This window comes from Ailuropoda melanoleuca, chromosome 2 (genome assembly GCF_002007445.2).
Source record: "Ailuropoda melanoleuca isolate Jingjing chromosome 2, ASM200744v2, whole genome shotgun sequence".
NCBI classification, from domain to species: Eukaryota; Metazoa; Chordata; class Mammalia; order Carnivora; family Ursidae; genus Ailuropoda; species Ailuropoda melanoleuca.
Window position 1 is genome coordinate 30,725,428 of NC_048219.1, and position 20,846 is coordinate 30,746,273.

Genomic DNA, 20,846 nt, shown 5'->3' on the forward strand with positions numbered 1-20,846 from the left:
ATAATATCCCTGTCCTTCCTCTGAGGGATGTAAGGCGGCTTAAATAATTAACGGTTGTAAGGTGCTTTGAAAAGAGAGGGCAAAACACCATAAATCCCAAGAATTAATTCATAATATCAGTGGTGGGCTTGACAATTATATATGTCATATTTGTTCAGCTGTGAGAATGGTTTAGAACGTCAAAGTTTGGAGTGTGGTCCAAATCTCCCAAGACCAAGGATTTCCTGCAACTTTATATTGTCTATATTCTCTAAGGCTAAGATTGTAAAGTTCCAATCTCCTAAACACAGCACTAGGAATAGCTGCATTTTATTATTATTATTTTTTTTATCTCTCCACTCCTCGGGACTCACTTGCATTGAAGTTGGGGTTTTGGAAGGCAAATGGCAGAGTGAAGAGGACACAAGACTCAGAGTCAGCAGAGTGTCTCCAGAGCGGATCCATCACTCCCTACCTAGAAATGCTTTTGCTCCTTATTTCGAGTCTTCATCTCCTCCTTAGAAAAAGGCTGATGGTGGCATGAGTAACTCAGATTGTGATAATGGACTAATGAGCTAATGCATGCACAGACATTCACCAGGAGTTTATGGAGTATCTTATCTCGTGCCAGACTTCTACTAGACACCAGCAATCACAAAACGAAACTTCCTTGGCCTTAAGAGCCAAAAAAAACCCACGAAGGAACTGATGATTGCAACAGGATGGGCTAAGATCTTGCCCCTCCAGCTGTGGTCCATGGACCAGTGGCAGTAGTGCCATCACGAAGATTGTTTAAAATACAGAATCTAGGCCCCATCTCAGACCTACTAAATCAGAATCTGCATCTTCACAAGGTTCTGGGGCTATTTCTATGCTCCTTAAAGACAGATGCTCTGGGCTCAGGACAATGCTAAAATACGTGCTGGTGTTGTGGGGCTATGAACTGGACAAGATATAATGCAGCTGGTGTCTAGATGGGTGTGAGTACGAGGGCAGTGAAGGGAGGCCGGTGTAGACTGGTAAACCATCAATCCAAAGGGACGGCAAGATGCAAAAGCACAGAAGCCTGAACCAACATGCAGCCTTCAAGATGCCATAAGAAACTCAGTATTTCAGCCCTGGGCTTGGGACTTTCTCTTTTAATCAATAGTGTAATAGTTGTCCTTATTCAAATATGATAACCACCGAAAATCATCTAAGATCCTTTCAAGATGTTAATTTTAGTATGCCTGCTTGTACATAAAACTGCATTTGAACTTCGTCTTTAACTACAAGTGTTTCTGTCCTACAAACTGTGAATGCATTTACTGGCAGCAAGTATCCAACAGTAAGTGAACGGTCACATGAAAATCTATAATTGTGTAATCTATAATTTCAAATGTGTTTGATGTTGTTGAAAAAAAAAAGAGACAGACAGACAGGGACCCAGAGGAGAGAGAGAGGAAGGAAGGAAGAAAAACAGCAAAGGAGGAAAAAAAGGAAAAAAAAAAAAAAAAGAAAAGAAAAGGCACAATTCTTTTCAGATCAGCTTTTCCTACATTTTGTGTAAAAAACAAGTCAGTCAGGCTTAAGTATTCTTTATGACTGGTTTCTGCTCTTCATGGGCACTTCCATCATTTGGACTTAACTCTTTTACTCTCTTGGTCTTTTATTTACTTCAATTTTGTTATTTTCTGTATGTAGTTTTAGGGACGCTTTGCACAGGTTCAATATATTTGAATTTGTCCAAAACTCCTAAGTCTGGCTCACAAGGTCTTCATGATTGGACGCTTGCCTGCCTTGCTGGCCTCGCTCAATTCCCCATTCCCAACCTACAAATAAAAACATATTCCCTTCCTAGAGATTACCCAGCTCTGTCACACAGTCAGTCCTCTTTCCTCTGCCTAGAGGCCTTTATCCTCAGGAAAATCCTCACTCTTTAGTAGGAAGAGTTGCCATGGCTACCATTTACATGGGACTTATTACATGTTCTCAGCAATTTTCATTCACTCTACTTACTGGACAGTGCAACCTATTATCTCCCCACAAGTCCTTGTGTCAGGTTCTGTTTTCTAGAGAACCCCAACTGTACAATTAAAAATCGGCAAAACACTTTCACACGGATGATCTCATTTTAACCTCAAACTATCCAGGGCTGTATATATCAGTTACATTCAACCCTAATTTTAAGCACTGATCATTAAACAGCAAGTATTCCCTGAGCAGCTACTATTATCCCAAGCATTGTTCACTACAATTCATTACTCTACTTTCTGGCACTTTCGGAATACCCGGGCTTTAATCCTTAACTTTTCTATGCTCAGGCTTCTAGATTTGCTTGACCTTTGTAGTCATCTGACCCAGACTTTGGCCCAACACAGAGAGCTCAGCCAGAGCACTCCTGACCGCGAGCAACCTCTGCTCCCGCACTGCTCGTGGGGGAGGAATCCCTTCCTTGCAAGGGCATTCTTCAGAATATCCCTCCTCATGTTCACCTAAAATCTTCCTATGGTATCTCCACCCACCAGCTCTGGTTCTGCTCTCTGTTCCTTCACAGAGAGTCGGCTCTCACTTCCGTGTCCTTTTTACAGAATCAGAGCATGTACGTATTACATGAAACTCAACGCGCATCTTCTACAATTTCCTCAATTTCAGAGGTAAGAGGACGAAGCAACTTGTCGATGACAAACTGCGCGTGAATGAGATGCCCACACTTCAGCCTCCTCCGTTGGGGGCAATGCTCTGGCCTCAACAGCCTGTGGCCTCTCATTCATCCTGACAGACCCAGTCAATGTGAGAGCCACTGGTACACACACAAAGGGTGTGTGTCCTTCCTGTTGTTTCCACTCACAACTCTCAGCTTTGACAAGACTTTTAAATAAACAAAGATTTATGACTTTAATATGCTTTATTAAATACTCAGTTGTTTCTAATCAAAGTTATTAAATTATTAAATGATTTTGCTAGTTTCTATCAAAATCATGGTTCTTTTAATGGAAGACCAATTTATCATTCATTCAACAAATATATGTTCAGCATATAGCATGTGTCAGGCATTGATAGGTGCTGAGAGCCACAAAATTGAAAAACACATGGTTTCTGCTATAGAAAAGCTCACAGGAATCGAGCTGGGAAGATATGCACGCTAACTTAGAGGTTATGAGTATACTCCAGTGTCAGAAAGGCCTGAGAGAGAATTCCAGCTCTCCCACTTACTAATTACATAACTCTGGACAAGTTACTTACTGTCAGATCTCTATTACATCATTAGCAAAATGGGGTTATGTAATATACTATTAACTTCAGTGTATTCTAATAATGATTAATGACTCAATAAATTGTAGCCATCCTTATTTGGTCCATAATTACTGCTTAATAAGTTATAACCATTATTATAGTTACTATAATTAATAAAAATTCTGTTAATTTAGCAAATGTTTATTCTACTTCCTCTGAGAGGCCATCTATTACATTCGGTTAACATGGACATGAGCCATCCAGAAAGGAGAGACTTTCTGACCAGCTGCAGAGGATATGATGAACACACAACCTCCAGCTGCCAGCAACATCAGGGTCTGCATTAGCGGGAAGGAGCTGCTTTGCCTGTGGTCCCAGCCTTCCCCAGGGCAGCCCATGTCCAGAGACCAGGCAACATGGGGATATAAATTCCAGCCATGTCAGTGCAGGCCAAATTAACTCTCATAAGCAATACGCATTCCAGCCTTCTCTAGGCCCACCCAGCTAGACTTCTCCCTCTGACCCATCCTGCCTCCTCACAGGTGTTGATCTCTAAGAGACATTTCACACCCCAAACTCTATCTCTACACCTGCTTTCAGAACACCCAACCCACGACAGTATGATACATTCACCAAGAACATGAGCTCTGGAGCCACACGACCTGGGTCTGCATCCTGACTCCCGCCCTCTGGTCTCTCTTGAAGGATTCACTTAATGGTTATGTTGTCTTGGTTTATTTATCCATAAAATGGAATTTATATTAGCATCTACTTCATAGATGAGGATCAAATGAGTTTAATCCGTGGTACTTGCTTAGAAGAGTGTCTGGCACTGTTAACCACTTAGGAGATGCTACTTGTTACCATTTCCAACATTTCCATAGACGAGGCCCTGCCACAACCTGGGAGCAGAGAGAGAGAGAGATCAGGCATGGTGACCCTTGCCCACAAGATGTCTGTGTCTGCATGAGAAGGACCTGCTGTGGTTGTGGAGAGAACCCCATCCTTGAGACACAAAATCCCCCTGAAGCTGGGGTTAAATGTAAGGACAGCTAGTGGAGGCCTACATAAAGGAAGTGACACCCCTGTGACAATACAAAGAACAAGGGGGAAGTGTGAAATGAGATTCAGGTCTGGCCCTGATAACCAGCCTACCTTACCTCTGACCTAAACAGTGGTAAACACTAATAACGACACCCATTGCCATCTGACAGTACATAAAAGATTTTCGCTTCAATTCTCTTTCCATCATCCTCTTCACTTCCACTAAAAGGCAGAACTCTAAAACCCCAACCACTGCCTTCACTCCCAGGTCAGGTGAATCCCTGCCACCAAGCTTGCCCCACTAAAAGCAAAACAAGAAAGTGTTAAGTCAATTGGATTTCTGAGAGTTTTACTCAGGAAATACAAGAGTTATTTCACCTGAAGTAATCACAAGACTATGCACATCATGAATACTACAGTCAGGAATTCTCCCATTCACAATCTTTACCAGGAGGGACAGCTAAAAATGAATATATACAGTATTGGTCCCTCTGAGCTATTTTTTTTTCTCATAAATTTTATTTATAACACAAATAAAAAGACAAGGTTTGTTACTTGTGTTTATAACCTATTCAAATATGGAACAGGGTGATTTTTACATTTGATTACCATTTCGTTGGCTTATGTATTTTAATAAAACCAGCAGTGTGTGCATACTCTCTCAATATTCATGGGAAGTCATGGGAACTGTAAATTACATTAAACATTAACTTGCTTAGGACTGACGCTGTTACATAAAAACAAATGACATATTCAACTTTTTTTAGTAAGCCTCCATTTAAAGAACGAAGTGGGAAAGAAAAGCATAAGGAAGAAAATATGTTCATTTTATCCCCCCAATAACTTCCATGAAATAAAAGTGTCACTCGCATTTTACATATGAGAAATAATGAGGCTCACAGCTGCTGTCTGTAGGACAGATAAAAAATGACCGACAAAATCATGACCAACACAAAAACAAAACAAAACAAACAAACAAACAAAAAAATCAGGTGCTCTGGTATGATAGCCATGTTGCACAGAAAGAATTAAACCACGGGGCCCCAAAGACCCAATTTCAAATTTTAGGTCTGCCACCTACTGTTTGTGTGACCTTGGGCATGTTTCTGAACCTCTGTGTGCCTTAGTCACCTTAGCTGTAAAATGGTAGGTAAAGCAACAGCTGTCTCTCAGACTTACAGTGAGATACAGTGAGGTGCAGGAAGCAAGGGCCGTTCAATAGCTATTACTCTCCTTTCCCACTTCCTTCCCACATTCCTAGGTTCTCTCACTCTTCCTGTAGATGAAGCGTTTCTAGGGTCAAAATTTCAAATCCTGATTCCCACTCCCCGGTGAATGGATCACTACAGAAAAGAAGAGCTGAGTCGGGTCCCCCATCCAACCAGCCCAGTGTCCTAATGCTGCCTCCCCAACCCCTCTGATATCACCCAGAAACCCTCAAGTCCTTCACTACTAACAGCTTCCTTTAGAAAGAGATTCTAAGTCTGAATCAAAACCTGGGGTTCCTAGAACCATGGCAGTGGAGAGACTTCTTTATACATCCAGCATAGAACTTTCCCAAAATGAGTTCTACGGATGACTTGTTCCATAGTATACTGACTAGAGCAATATGTCTGGTTCCTTAGTATGTCTGTCTTGGGTGTCCCAGGGCCCATTTTCATATCAAGTGAACCAAAAAGACACGCAGTAAAGTCATGTCCTTAACTTCTTTTCCCCACTCTATTCAACTGCTGACTGTAACTCCCTTTTTGCAGATCTAATAACATTTTGTAGAACCAGAACTCTACAAACTACAGTTTCAGAGATGTGGCCTCAACAGTAATTACATGGGTGAGGTGATGGATTCAAATCTACAGTGACCCTTGCTAAAACCTTAAGTTCCAGAACACAGGGGGTGAGAGGGTATTGAGCATTATTTAGCCCAACACTTTCATGGCGATAACCCATGGGGACTGAGGAGCTCAGAGATGGCAAGTGACTTCCCCAAAATCAGCCAAGAAGCTGGTGGCAAATGTGAGACCTGAACTCAGTTCTCTGAGTCTCATGCCAATATCCCCACTGTAACCACAAGGCCTTTCTGGTTTTAGCCTAGGCCATAAGGTTGAAGTAAGAGGGTTTGTCTAGTGCATCCAGTCATTGATTCATTTGTCCATTCCTTTACAAATCCTCCAGCATGCAAGAAAATACACAAAGTACTAAAGACATAAAACTCCCTTCAAGGAGTTTACGGTCTAGTGTAAATTAAGATCTATAAATGAACAAATAGAGAGCACAATGTGGGTCTGCTCTCAGGTAGGTATGTACAACAAAACAGGAAAATATAGAGGTAAGAGATTCTAGAAGGAAAAGAAGCTTGTGCCATGTGATAAAGATCTGGGGAGGAGGATTAGAGAGAGCATCTTCAACAGAGAACAAGGCTGTATGAAGGCATGGAGACTTGGCACTGCATGGGGAGCTCGGAGGATTGCTAAGAGGCCTCACTTGGAGACAGCACACAGAGCAGGAGCTTATGGTGTTCCTGAAGCTTGGGATCTGTCGCTTCCCTTCCCACCCTGCTTATTCATTAGTTCATTCACTCTTCCGTTCATTTATTAATGCATTCACTGTGTGTTCTGGACATGCGCAGTACATCAGCAGATCCTTTCCAGCCACCGTGCCTCTGAACCTCTACTCGTCCCTCTTCAGACACACATACACACACACACACACACACACACACACATACACTCTCTCAGTAATTTTCTTGCTCTTGGTTTAATAAGCACAGTAAAGGACAGTAACTGTCCTGCATGTAAGAGAGACTCCATCAATTAAAGCTCCCCCTGGCCTGATAAAACTCTCCACTGGCTTTTAAAAGGACATGCCCTACTGACTTGGGGCAGTTCTCACACTTCATAACTCTCCACAGTGGTCACGGTGGTCTGTTCTTTTTTAGGACCTTCCCAGGGTAAGAGCTGCCTTTCAGAAGGTCGCTGCTTTTCTGCTCCATGAATATAAGTTCAATCTCCAACCAGAGTGCCCACTGGATAACTCCAGTATTCCATTCCTTTTCAGAATTGCAGAAATGCTTCTTATAGCTCAAGCCCAATTTTTCACAGATTACCTGCCTCTGAGATTTAGAGAAGTGCCATCTACCTTGAGACAATACAGTTTCACTTTCCTCACAAGAATTTCCTCTGGGGAGACACAGCATGAAGTGCCGGCGAAGGACAAAGCTTGGTAATCAGAGAGAACTGAATTTGGTTTGTGAACACACTATTTTACCTTTCTGACACTCTTTGCTGTATCAGTAAAATGGAGATCAGTAGAATCCACCTCATAGGTTATTACTAGCGTAAAATAAGAGAGCATGGCTAAAGCCTCTGATATACAAGGGGTATTTAGTGACTACTCTAGAACCAAAGAAAGTTTCAACCGAGCAGTCTGTGTTTCTTGACAAACTGTGAGGTCTCAAGTCTCCAACAGCAACCAAGGACAAAGTTCCCCCAAAAAGAGTTTAATGATTGGCTCCTTTGGCTATTTCCTTGAATTAGTGACTCATCAATACACCTGCAAGCTAGACATTACACTTCTTTGTGGATCAAATTACAAATGCTGTTAACCTGTGGGAAATTCCATATTTAATTCATAATTTATTAATGAAACCAGAATGGGTTGGGTTTTGTTTTGTTTTTGTGGTTATCCACTTGAAAGTTCCACTTCTCACAAACAGCCATGTGTCCCTGCACAGGTAACTCAATCTTCCTAACATAATAATTACATATACCATAGAAATAGCACAAAGAACAAATGAGATAAATGTACATATAACACTATATTTTTCAATATTATTTCCAGTAACTAAAATTGAAAGAAAATTAAAACTCTCCCTGCATCCCATCAGCTAGTGTTCGAGAAAAAATTAAAGACAAACAAAAGAAAAGAAAAAAACAAAAAACACAAAAAGTTAGCTGTAAAATAAAGACACATTCATTATGAATTTTATTCCTCCAACTACTGTAAACCGTGTAGGAATCGGAGCTGCAAAGCTACCCATTAAACTGTCTGCTCTTTCCTGTTTAAACAAGGCCCCTCTTGGGTCGCGGCTGCCTGAGCCTTCATGGGTCTGCATCCAGGAAGGAAGACGTTTCTACGGTAACCGCTGAGGCCTTCTCTGGAGGTTCTCTGGGAGAGGCCAGGGTCTGGTGCAAGTGACAAACCCCAGTTCCCTTGATAATGTACAGAAAGGTAGCAGCCATGATGTCCAGGCGTGAGCAGAATGAGAGCATTCAGGTGTGAAATCCCTTTCAATCGGTCTTTTGTCTCCCCAGGTTGGAGAATTCACTTTGTGTAGCTCTTTTGAGAAATGGCCGACCTAGGCTCAGTGGTGTATAAACAAGAAATATTCCAGAAGGAAAGATATTCTGGGGTTTGTGGGAAGGAGGATAGTTGGCATCCCATCATGATTTGGTTCAAGTTTTTAGAAGGCCTGAAAGTGTACGAGATCACAGAGAATAGCCCAGTCGGCTCATTTTATAAATGGGGAAGTAACTCCCAGGAAGGGGCTAGCGGGGTGAGCGGGGGTGCGCGGCAGGGAAGATGGGTCAAAATCATAGAATGAGGTGGTTGGTGTCAAAATATATCCTAAGCTCCTGGTAAATGAGGCCTGCATTGTATAACTGGGACCATCACAATCCAGTGTGGTAAGCAGCCACAAGGGGAGTTGGGCAAGAAGCAGTGGGGGTATGAAACAAAGAAGAAAGAGAGCTTGAGCTGAGGAAGAATAAGTAAAAGGTAGAAGATGCTATCACGTATTTAGCATTACAATGTCCATTATCTCCTTTAATCTTCACAAAATCCCTCTTATGTGGGTATCCTTACTGGTCTATTTTTTAAAAAGGAAGGGGGCGCCTGGGTGGCACAGCGGTTAAGCGTCTGCCTTCGGCTCAGGGCGTGATCCCGGCGTTATGGGATCGAGCCCCACATCAGGCTCCTCCGCTATGAGCCTGTCTTCCTCTCCCACTCCCCCTGCTTGTGTTCCCTCTCTCGCTGGCTGTCTCTATCTCTGTCAAATAAATAAATCTTTTAAAAATAATAATAAAATAAAATAAAAAGGAAGAACAGGTTTAGGTTAGTCACTTGCCCACACAGCTGGCAGATGGCAGAGTCAGAATTCAAACCCAGGTCAGTCTAATTCCTACACCCATGCTCTTTATTGACCATTGATATCCTGCCTGCTACAAATAAGTTCAAGAGTCTAGCATGACGATGAGTTGGGGATAGTGTTCTGGGAAGGGAAACAAACAGCACATGTGAAGGGGCAGAGGTCCCATGTAGAACGTCTCCAACCCCACTTTAAGCGGCACTGACAATCTCCCCTAGCCTTGTCTAGGTATAAGGAAGCTGCGGTATTGCTTCTGAATGCTCAGAACCTGTTCTTGGCCATAGTGGGACAATCAGAGACTTACCCAGTAATAAAATCCTGCACACAGCTGGTGGCCTGGATGCAGCCCCTGCATCTTCCATGGAAGTCGTAGTAGTAAAATCCAGAATGAACCATTCTCTCTTTTACAACTTACTTTTACAGCTCGTGGGTTTCTGGAGGCTTTAATCATTTGGATCCCCCTTCATTCCAGATACTCAGAGTATAAAGAATTTCCAGCTCAGCTTCTTTCCATGGGGACACATTAACCCTTGGTGCCTACAGCCAAAGTGGTTCCAGTTCAGTAAGAAGTTTTTCATGGAAAATCCAGGGTTGAGCTTGATGGAAAAACTGCCTGCTCATTAGGGACCTACCCAGTCCACACAGGAGGCTACACCAGTTCATGCCAAATAGAGTGAAAAATAAGGAAGGTTATCCAGATGTCAAGGCCAAACTGGCCACATTTAGGTAGGAACTATCCAGGTTATAATAGCCACAATTGACTGCCTCTCTGCAAGAAGCACTCGATATACAGAGTCTCATCTTCTTCATAATCCTCTTTGCCATTGTACAGATGAAGAAACTGAATCTCAGAAAAGTTCAGCTGCTTGCCTAAGGTCATATACAGAGTAAGTAGTCAAGGCAGGGCTCCTACTCAGAACTCTGATCCCCAAACTGCCCTTTCCACATCACCCCCAAATCATCAATCCAGCAATCAGTTGGAGTTATCAAAATTTTTGCCACCATTTTGTCCTAGGCTCCACAGAAGCCCACTGGTTAAAACAAAATGACCATGCTTCAGCAGGCAAGAACCTTTTATGCCACAGGTGCAATGCTAGGTTCAGAGAATTTAGAGATTGCTTCATTCTATAGGTTAGTCAGTCAGTGAAGACATTCGAGTGCCAACAATGTGAGAGATGCTGATGCTAAAGCGGTGAGCAAAAAGCAGAGATGACAGACGCTCACACTGCCATGGGTGCCATGAAGAAGCGGTACATGGAGCCATGAGCGGGTAAAATGGGGGTGTGGAGGGGACTGTCACTGTCATTAAAGTCAGAGAAAGAGTCCCTGAAGAAGTGATAACTAGGGAAGACTGGAGTCATAGCTGGGGAAGGGAGAGAGAAACTGGGGGAAACTGGTGCAAAAAAGAAGAGAAAGGGACAAGTAAGCAGGGAACAGACTCTAAGAGAATGGGATTCGGTGTTACAGTCAGGAAAGACACCATGCTTATGGAACTGGAAAGAAAGGGTAGCTCATCTGCCTGAGGGTGGGAGTAGTTGGAGAGCACTTTCAGGAGGCAGTGATGTCTAGGCTGAGAACTGAGGCACATGCCAGAATCCAACAGACGAAGGATTGTTTGACTAGTGCACATACAGGAGCCAGCACACAAAAAGATCCAGAGACAAGAGAACATGTGACATGCTTGGGGAATGGCAACTGCTTGTGTGTGTCATGAGACTAAGGGAACAAAGGAAGGGCCAGGATGGGGGTGGGGATGTGATAGGGATGGAACAATAGCGAATAACGATACTACTGAGGAACATCATTCTGATGGCAAACTCATGGGTCACAGCCAATTTGTTCCCGCGTGGATATCAACAAGGCAGACGCCAGCATCATGAAAAGAAAAATTGGAAAGAGAAAAAAGGAGTTGGAAAAGGAGCTAATGTTTATTGAGCACCTACTAGGTGCCAGACACTTTCAGGCAGAATTCCATTCTGTGGATAAAGCAACTGAGGCACCAGAAGATGAAGCAATCTGGCCAAGGTCACACACAAAAAAGGCAGTGAGCCAGCATTCATACTCCATTCTTTGGTGTTGACTTCTAGATCTGTCTTGTGACTCTATTTCCAAGGGCTTTCTAATCCTACCAGAATGTTGATGAAGTGGGTGATTAAGATTGGCAAACAATAATGGCATTAGTCAGGATTCTTATCTGTAAATGACAAGAATCTTAATTCAACTGGCTTAGGTAATTGATGGGTAGTAGGTATGTCAGAATTGAGGAAATGATTAAGGAAATGGTTAGCACTGGGGCATAAGAGGTGTAGGGAGGCCACGGCAGCCTCAGGAACAAGTAGACTCCCTAGGGCCCTCTGTCCCTCTTGTTTAGCTTTCTACCCACAGGCTTTATTCTCTCTTACCACCCACCCCTGTTCTTCCTCCATGCAGCAGGGGTTTGGTTATCCATAGTCATGGGGCCTCCACCACTACAGAGGGACCTGCACTCTGTTTCCATTTTTAAATCCAAGGAAAGATCTGTGATTGGCCCAGAGTGCGTAATTGTCCACGCATGAATCAACCAGCTACATCTAGGGTCACAAACATGGCTATTCAAGTTCATCCCTGTGCATTGAGAGGTTATTCTCCAAAACTCTTTGGGCTTTTTTGGTTTTTTGTTTTGTTTTTAAGATTTTATGTATTTATTTATTTGAGAGAGAGAGAGGGAGGGAGAGAAAGAGCAGGGGGAGAGGGAGAAGCAAGTTCCCCACTGAGCAAGGAGCCCGATGCGAGACTCAATCCCAGAACCCCAGGATCATGACCTGAGCTGAAGGTAGACGCTTAACCGACTGAGCCCCCCAGGCATCCCCCTCGAAAACTCTTTGTGAGTCAGGAAGCCACTCCAAAGTGTACCTACTAAATTAATAACAACATTTATCATTTATGGGAGACTTAAGACATGGCAGGCTCTGAGATGAGAAGGTACATTGTTCTATCTTGACCTCATTTGATTCCCACAACAACCAGGGGAAGTATTGACCTCTGATGGACATATAAGGAAACTGAGGCTAAGAGAGGCCCATTTATTTGCCCAAAGTCCCATAGCTAGTACGTGGTAGGGATAGGATTCAAATCCTGGAATGACTCCAAAGTCCTACACTTAACTCCCACACTTAACTACCCTCTACTGCCTGTGACTAGCACCTTGTGCTTTGGCCTCCTTGGAACTGAAGTGAGGTTGTCCTACCCCAGAAGGGCTGGGATCCACCTCTGCCACCGTCAGGTGATGTGGCCTTGGACAAGACCCCTCCCTAATCTCTGTGCCTCCGTTTTATTGTGTGCAAGATGAGAGTAATAATTTGTGCTTGCCTGCTTCTAGGATCACAAGATTAAGTGGGCCTGAAAGTAAAGTGCTTAGGAAAGACTTCCATTTTTTTTAAGGTTTTATTTATTTATTTGACAGAGATAGAGACAGCCAGCGAGAGAGGGAACACAAGCAGGGGGAGTGGGAGAGGAAGAAGCAGGCTCCTAGCAGAGGAGCCTGATGTGGGGCTCGATCCCATAACGCCGGGATCACACCCTGAGCCAAACGCAGACGCTTAACCGCTGTGCCACCCAGGTGCCCCAGGAAAGACTTCCATTTTAACAAAAGCAAGCTATTATTACCATTTTAAATCTCATCATTCCAGTATGCCATGATTTTGTAAGTTTTGCGTCATGGAAAGTAAAACCCACCCTTTGAAATAAGAGTATGTTTGTGAAGAGCCAATAGGCAGACCCAAACCTTTGGGGCTATATATTTTTTAGAACTCCAGATAGCCAGAATTTAACTCAGGAGACAGAAATAGAGTTAATTTATCCTGGATCCAAATGTTGGGCTCCCCTTGGTTTTTTCAAAACAGACATAAACAGTGCTCCTCTGGATTCATTCTGCACTGACACCACCTGGTTTATGCTTATTTTTTCATTTCACTGCTTCAGGGATATTGAATTATAATTGGTTTCTGCTGACCTTTCTCATGCTGGGAAGTACTGATTAACGAAGAAAATGAAAGTGTTCTGCCCTGCTGCAGTGTCTCAGATGGCAGTCCTTTAAGGAATCGTGGAATAATCTCCATCCTTAGGAAACAACAGCAAGGCTCTAACGGGAAGCCTCCAGAAGCCAACATTCTGCTGATGGCCCACCAGCTACAAATTTGCCTAAATGAGGAACTGTGGCATAATCCTTCTGCTCCTAAACCCACACATGTCCTCAGACACTAGACCAGGTGATGGTCTCCAGTCTGTGTCCTCTTCTCTACTCTTGTCATACCTCAGCACAGAGCTTGCCACCTCCGCTCCAGGACTGTTTAAACAGCCTCCTAACCAGTCGCTCACTGCCACACCAGTGCCAGAATGAGCCTCTTAAAGCACAGATCTGACCATGTCTACCCTGCTGAGCACCTTCCCGTGACTCCCTGTGAGCTAGATAACAAAGCCCAGATTACTGGTGTTCCCCATAATGTGACTTCTGTATATCCTTCTAGAATCCTCACATCACCACTCCGACACACCACACCATCAGAATCCATCCTACTCTGTCATCAGGCCAATGATACTACATTGCTATCTTTTATGGAGGGTCTATGGCATGTCTGATTCTGTCTGTATAACACTTTTTCACAAGTTCTCAGAAACCTGTAGATATTTTTATACCTTTATTATACCAAGATTCAGAAAGCTAAGGAAACTGCCCAGGATCACCCACCTGACAGAACAGAGACCCAAACCCAGGTTCACCTGACTCCCGAAAGCTTCCCACTCTGCCCTGTGGACATTCTAAAATATTGGCAGTTGTCTGATTGGACCATGCTCTTTCTACACCACCAGCATCCTTGCAATATCTCTTCCCTCTGCCTTCACTACCCTCCCCCTTTCTTTGCCAGCTGGCTGACTGCGACCTGTCCCCTAAGATTTGGCTCAAATATCACCCTGGGTGAGACTCTGAGATACCACAGAGAAAGACAGAGAACCAGACTGGGAGGCAGGAAACTAGCGAGTCCTCACTCTCTCACCTAAGCCTCCTTGTCTATAAAACAGGGGTAACAACCCACACCCTGCCTAACACCTGGAGTTTCGGGGAGGATCAAATGGGACTCTATATTTGAAACCACTTTGCAAACTATCAAGCCCCATATAAATACAAGTTATTATTAATTGTTTTATAAATTAAATAATTAAATCTGAGCTGTAATAATGAATCTAAGAAATTGCTGTTAATGACTATTAATCAAAATGCATGTTGATAGTAATTATGCTAAGTAAAATTCTCAATAATAATGATAATTAGCCCTGATACCAAGAAGTGGCCTGTGGGGTGTGGACTAGCATGAAACTGGAGAGTAAACATCACAAATGAGAGTTGGCAAAAGGACCCAGACACAGGTAAATGAACCAGACAAGCAGATTAGCCTTGTGCTCCCTGGCCAGGTTCTATGGTGCTGAGGTCAAAGGGACTGATAAACACCCAAACCATCTACTGTGCTATAAGCATTTGAGTTGCAAATGTATATCTATCTCCCTGTGGGAATACTTTCATATTAAGCTTCACCGTATCAAATTGCCCTTCGGTCCACAGCCATGCCATTCCCTAACACCGCTGACCCATCACATTGCCCATGCCTCCTGACAGACCCAAGACCCTTCATGTCCTGGTTCATGTAAATTATCTTCAGTGAAGTCTCCCTGAATTTTTCCTGGAAGACAGGGATCTCTCTCCTTTGTGCTGCTCTTCACCTTCTGTAGACCTCCACTCTGAAACTTAGGGTCCCAGTTCTACCACTTGCAAGCTGTGCTCCTTTAAGAAGTTGCTCAAAAGATGGGTGCTTGGGTGCTCAGTCGGTTAAGTGTCCAACTCTTGACTTCAGCTCAGGTCATGATCTCAGGGTCCTGGGATCAAGCACTGAGTTGGGCTCTGCTCTCGGTGTGGAGCCTGGTTGGGATTCTCACTCCCCCTCTGCCTCTCCCACTCATGCTCTCTCTCTCCATTGCTCTCTAAAATAAATAAATAAATAAAATCCTTTAAAAAAAAGAAGAAGTATCAGCAGTCATTTAAAACATGATTATGCAGGGCACCTGGGTGGCTCAGTCAGTTAAGTATCTAACTCTTGATTTCAGCTCTGGGCATGATCTCAGGGTTGTGAGACTGAGCCTTGTATCAGGCTCCATGCTGGACATGGGGCCTGCTTGGGATACTCTCTCCCTCCCTCTTCTTCTGTCCTTCCCCATCTTAAAAAAACAAAAAAATAAAAAAATAAAACCATGATTATGGTTCAATTACCTCATCTATTAAATGAGGACAACAGCAGCATGGACCATACAGAATTGTTTTCAGAATTAATTAAGACACTTAAAACTTTTAGAACAGAATTAGACATGTATCACTTGATTAACATTTTTTATTATTTTTATTATTATTATTATTATTTATCATTATTGTATTTGTCTCTGTATCTATTGCTCTGCCAGAGCTGAGCTCTGTAAGCTCCTTCTTTTTGGGTCCCTATCTCCTATACTTGCCACATCAGAGCTGCTCTTTTCATTGTTGTTAATGAAAATGGAAACAGATGGATCCTAAAGAAACTCTGTGGACAAGAGTCAAGGGAGTGGGGTAGAAAAATCAATGACCATGAAATCAGATTTGGTTTAAATCTTGGCTCTGCTGCTTGCTTAGACATGGGCTTTGTGCAAGTCACTTCCCCTTCCTAGGACTCCGTTTCCTCATCTAGAAAATGGAATCAATAACTCCTGGCCTACTTCCTCACAAGCTCCATGGTGGGGTTAGAATAAGGACACAGATGTGAAACTGCTTTGTAACTGAAAGACACTCATCAAATATAAGATACTTTTCCTATTATTGGAAACATCTGGAAGTTGTTTGGACTTACAAATTGATAGAATCAGTCAAGACCTACTTGGCTTACACAAAAAGTGGTTTATAGGCTTGGGTACTCTTTTTTTTTAAGATTTTATTTATTTATTTATTTATTTATTTATTTATTTATTTATTATTTATTTGACAGAGAGAGAGACAGCCAGCAAGAAAGGCAACACAAGCAGGGGGAGTGGGAGAGGAAGAAGCAGGCTCCCAGCAGGGAGCCTGATGTGGGGCTTGATCCCAGGGTCCTGGGATCACGCCCTGAGCCGAAGGCAGACGCTTAACAACTGAGCCACCCAGGCACCCCAAGGCTTGGGTACTTTTAAAAGCCCTTAACCCTATGCATATTGCAGGTCTTCTCCATATCCACTCCAATTTAAGAATTTTCAAGTTTCTTTCCCCAAAGTCTGAGTAACAATAGGAATTAAAAATATAGCTAAAGCGGAAACTTCACTGAAGATTTTCAGTTTCTATTTCCCTTAAGGGAGTTTCTAGAGCTCTGGCTAATAGCTAAGTTATTAAACACAGCTCAATTTACAGGGTTTCTTGAGGTATCAGGAAGCTCAACCTCAGGGGTTACTTTAGGATAACAGGGAGGTTAGATTAAGATAGCCAGTAAATTTGGGAAAGAGAGAGAACCACAGAGACGGCAAGAACACCGGACTAGAAGTCAGAAATCCTAAATTCTAATCTAGTTCTATAGCCTTCTTAGTTAGGACATCTTCCCTATCTGGGCTTTGGTTTTCTCAGTAAAATGTGGATAAATCTACCCCCTCCCCCGACATTTCATTACCCTTTACCATACAACAAATCACCTTAAACTTAGTGACTTAAAACATCAGGAGTTTGTTTCTCACAATTGTGTGCACTGGTTAGGCAGATGCGCCCAAGGTGCAAGGGCCCACTCATGGAGCAGCTGGTGGGTCGTTGGGACCTGGGCCCAGAGGACACAGCTAGGTCTCTGAGTCTCTCTCTTTGTACAGGGTCTTTCATATGAAAGGAGCTAGAAAGGTGGGCCTCTTCTCCTGGCATGGTGATGCACGACAGTGGAAGTGGAAATTGTATGGACTGTTAAGGCACAGCCTCATAGAGCGTCACTTCCTCCATATTATACTGGTCAAAGCAAGTTATACAGTCAGCCAAGAATCATGGGTTCAGAAAACAGATTCCACTATTTGAGGGGAGGAAGGCAAAGTCAAATTACAAAAAGTGACATGGCCACAGTGAGGCTTGATGTATTGGAGGCCATTTTTGTATCAGTCGAACACACATCTGTCCTGCCTCTGGGGTTATTTACAAGCAGATAAGCTGACATAATGACACACTTTATAAAGAGTGAAGTGTTATGTCATACAGATGGAGGAGAAGATAATTTTTGTCCTAATATTTGTATTTGTATTACTTAACTGGTCTCAAGATGATCTGGGTTAAGTTTTCAGATTTTGATTCTCTATTAGTTAAGAAAAGTGTGTAAGAGTATAAAGGAAAGAATCCCAGACAGGTGATAGAATGTCATCATTTTCCAACCTATAATGAATTAATGGGTACAGGTTTTAAGCATCAGTAGCTACTAACATTCCAAAAACCAAGACAACTAGATATTATGTGACCACTGAGGAGGAGTAACTCCATCACCTGTGAAGTTCTCTTGCTAAAATAAAAAAAAAATGGACTCTAAATCTGATCAAGCCTCTAGGTACAACTCTCTATTTTCAGGAATGACAAAAGAAAAAGGAATATGTTAAACCATAGCACACATATGCAATCAGCAAAATCCAGACTGGGAAACATTATAGGAAAATAATCTCCTTTTTCAATAAATAAATTACAAGGGGGGAAAAAAAAGAGGTTGAGAAGAAGCATACACATTAAGAGAAACCAGTAACAATGTGCAGGACTTATTCAGATTCAAATAAACTAAAAAATTACAATATTATGAGATAACTGGAAATTTGTAAACTGGATAATTGAGGAAATGAAGGGATTAAAGCTAATTTTAGGTATGAGCTGGTATTATGATTACATCTTTTTGGAAGACTCCTTAGCTTTTAGAGTACCTGTTAAACTATTTACCTGGGAAATGATATTATACTGAGATTTACCCTACAGAGTAGAGAAAAGTGGATAGGGGTACAAATGAAACAAGAATACCCATAAGTTTGTAACTGTTAAAGCTAAGTAATGAGTACATAGGCATCATTATACAACTCTGGCTACTTTAGTATATCTTTGAAATTCTCCATAATAAATATAGTTTTTTAGGAATTGCACAAGTAGTCAGACGGCACTGGGTTCAAGTAGCAGCTCCCAAGTCTCCGCTCCTGAACTGTACGTTCTTGAAAAATTCATTTCACTTCTCTGAGCTTCCATTTCCTTATCAATAAATAGGGATAATCTCCCCTCATTAGTTTCACATACGACATGAGAACCAAATGAGTTCACAAATGTGAGAGCATTTGATAAACCAGGAAGGGCTACCCACATGCAAGGACTGTTTTTGCCACCATCCCTATTGACCTTGAAAATAATTTGGATCTATTGGCCTCTGCTACCCCCCTTAGTAACAGTATCTTTTCACAGTCGGTCTACTTCCATGGGAAATTAAGTGCAATAGGTACAAGGAGCTCTACCGGCAGAGGCAATAAACTTGACAAAGGGTCTGAAGATTATTTTTTAAATCTCATCTTTTGCCTTTATCTTTAATCTAAGTGGGAAAAATTCTGCTTCTGGTCAGCGTGGAGCAAGAGAGAGTGGATTTACTCTCAAGCATATGACACATATATTTTTCATATGTAGTATATGTTTCATATATACATATATGAAATGCTGGTTTTCAAGAGATATAGGAAATAAACAAGCTGAGTTCCACAACTGCCCAGTTGACTGCCTTGAAAGAGATTTCAGACAAAACCAAAAGAATAAAAGACATCAAGACCGGAAAGGAAGAAGTAAAAATGACTTTATTCATTATTATTTATGACACCATCGTCTATATAGAAAATCCTATAGACTTTACAAAAAAAAAAAAAGGCTACTAGAAATGAGTGAGTTTAGCAAAGATGTAGGGTATAAGATCAGTAACACAAAGATCAATTGTATTTCTATATACTAGCAATGAAATATCAGAAATTAAAATTATAAAAATATATCACTTCCAAAAGCATCAAAAATATAAAATATTTAGAGATGAATCTGAAATAACTGTGAAATACTTACATACTGAAAACTGCAAAACACTGCTGAGAGATGTTAAAGAAGACCCAAATAAACAGAGATTACTGCCATCATTATGGTAAACAACTCAGTATGAAGATGTCAATTCTCCCCAAATGGATGGATAGACTCAGTGCTATCCAAATCAAAACCCCAGCAGAATTTTTTAAGTAAATTGACAAACTGATTTTAAAATTCATATGAAAATGTAAAGGGTCTCGATTAACCAAAACAAGTTTTAAAAAGCTGAACAAAGTTGGATGACATCCACTGTCTGATTTCAAGACTAATTATAAATTTACATTAATCAAAACAGTGGTATTGGCACAAAGACAGACACATAGATCAGTGGTACAAAATAGAATCCAAAGATATATGGACATAAACAATTATATGATTTTCAATAAAGGTGCAAAGGGTATTTGGCCAAGGAGGCTAGTCTTTTCAACAAATAGTGCTAGAATTAAATATGCATGTGCACACAAAACAAAACATTCTTGAACCCACTTTGTGCCATAAACAAGGATTAACTCTAAATGGACCACAGACTTAAATGTAAAATGTGAAACTATAAAATTTCTAGAAGGACGCATAGAAGACCTTTGTGACCTCGGGTCAGGGAAAGATTCCTTAGACCCAACACCGCAAACACATGATAAAAGAACAAAGCAGACTGCTAACCGTAGGGGTCGCTCTACCGGCCAAATAATCACCAGGTGGTCTTGGAGAAAATGCAGACTTTCAAGAAAATTCCTATGTAAAATCTTTATAGCTCTCTGAAGAAAACTAGATTCCTGTGAGTTTTCTGTTACTCTTCAGAAGCAGAAAGGCCATATCTGAAAAAACAGTTCCTTTATTTAGACCTTAATCCAGAACTTGGGTTTGTTGTTGTTGTTGTTGATTTGGTTAGTCTGGATTGGTTTGTTTTTGTTTGTTTGCTCTTAGCATTTACCACCAACAACCCTCCTCCTCCTTCCCCCTTAGAATTCTCTCTCTGCCTTTTGAGATCTGAGAAACTATTATTCAGACTTTGACAACTTCCTCTTACTTTCAATACCCCTGTTTCACCATTTTTATATAATCAGCTATGCAACCACAGACAAGGTACTGAGTCCCTTTACATCTTGGAAGAAAACAAAGTGATGGGGGACCTGATCCCGAAAGCCTTTTTCAGCTCTGATCCCCTTTTTCTCTGATTTCCAGGAAGAATGAGTCAGCAATAAAAGAGCATGAATTAGAACTAATGTTATAATCAACCAAGTATCTCTAGAATTCTGTCACACACGCACATACAAGATGCTTTTCCCTTTACTCCCAGATTGCAACGATGAAGAGGAGCGACCTCTGGTTATTGCC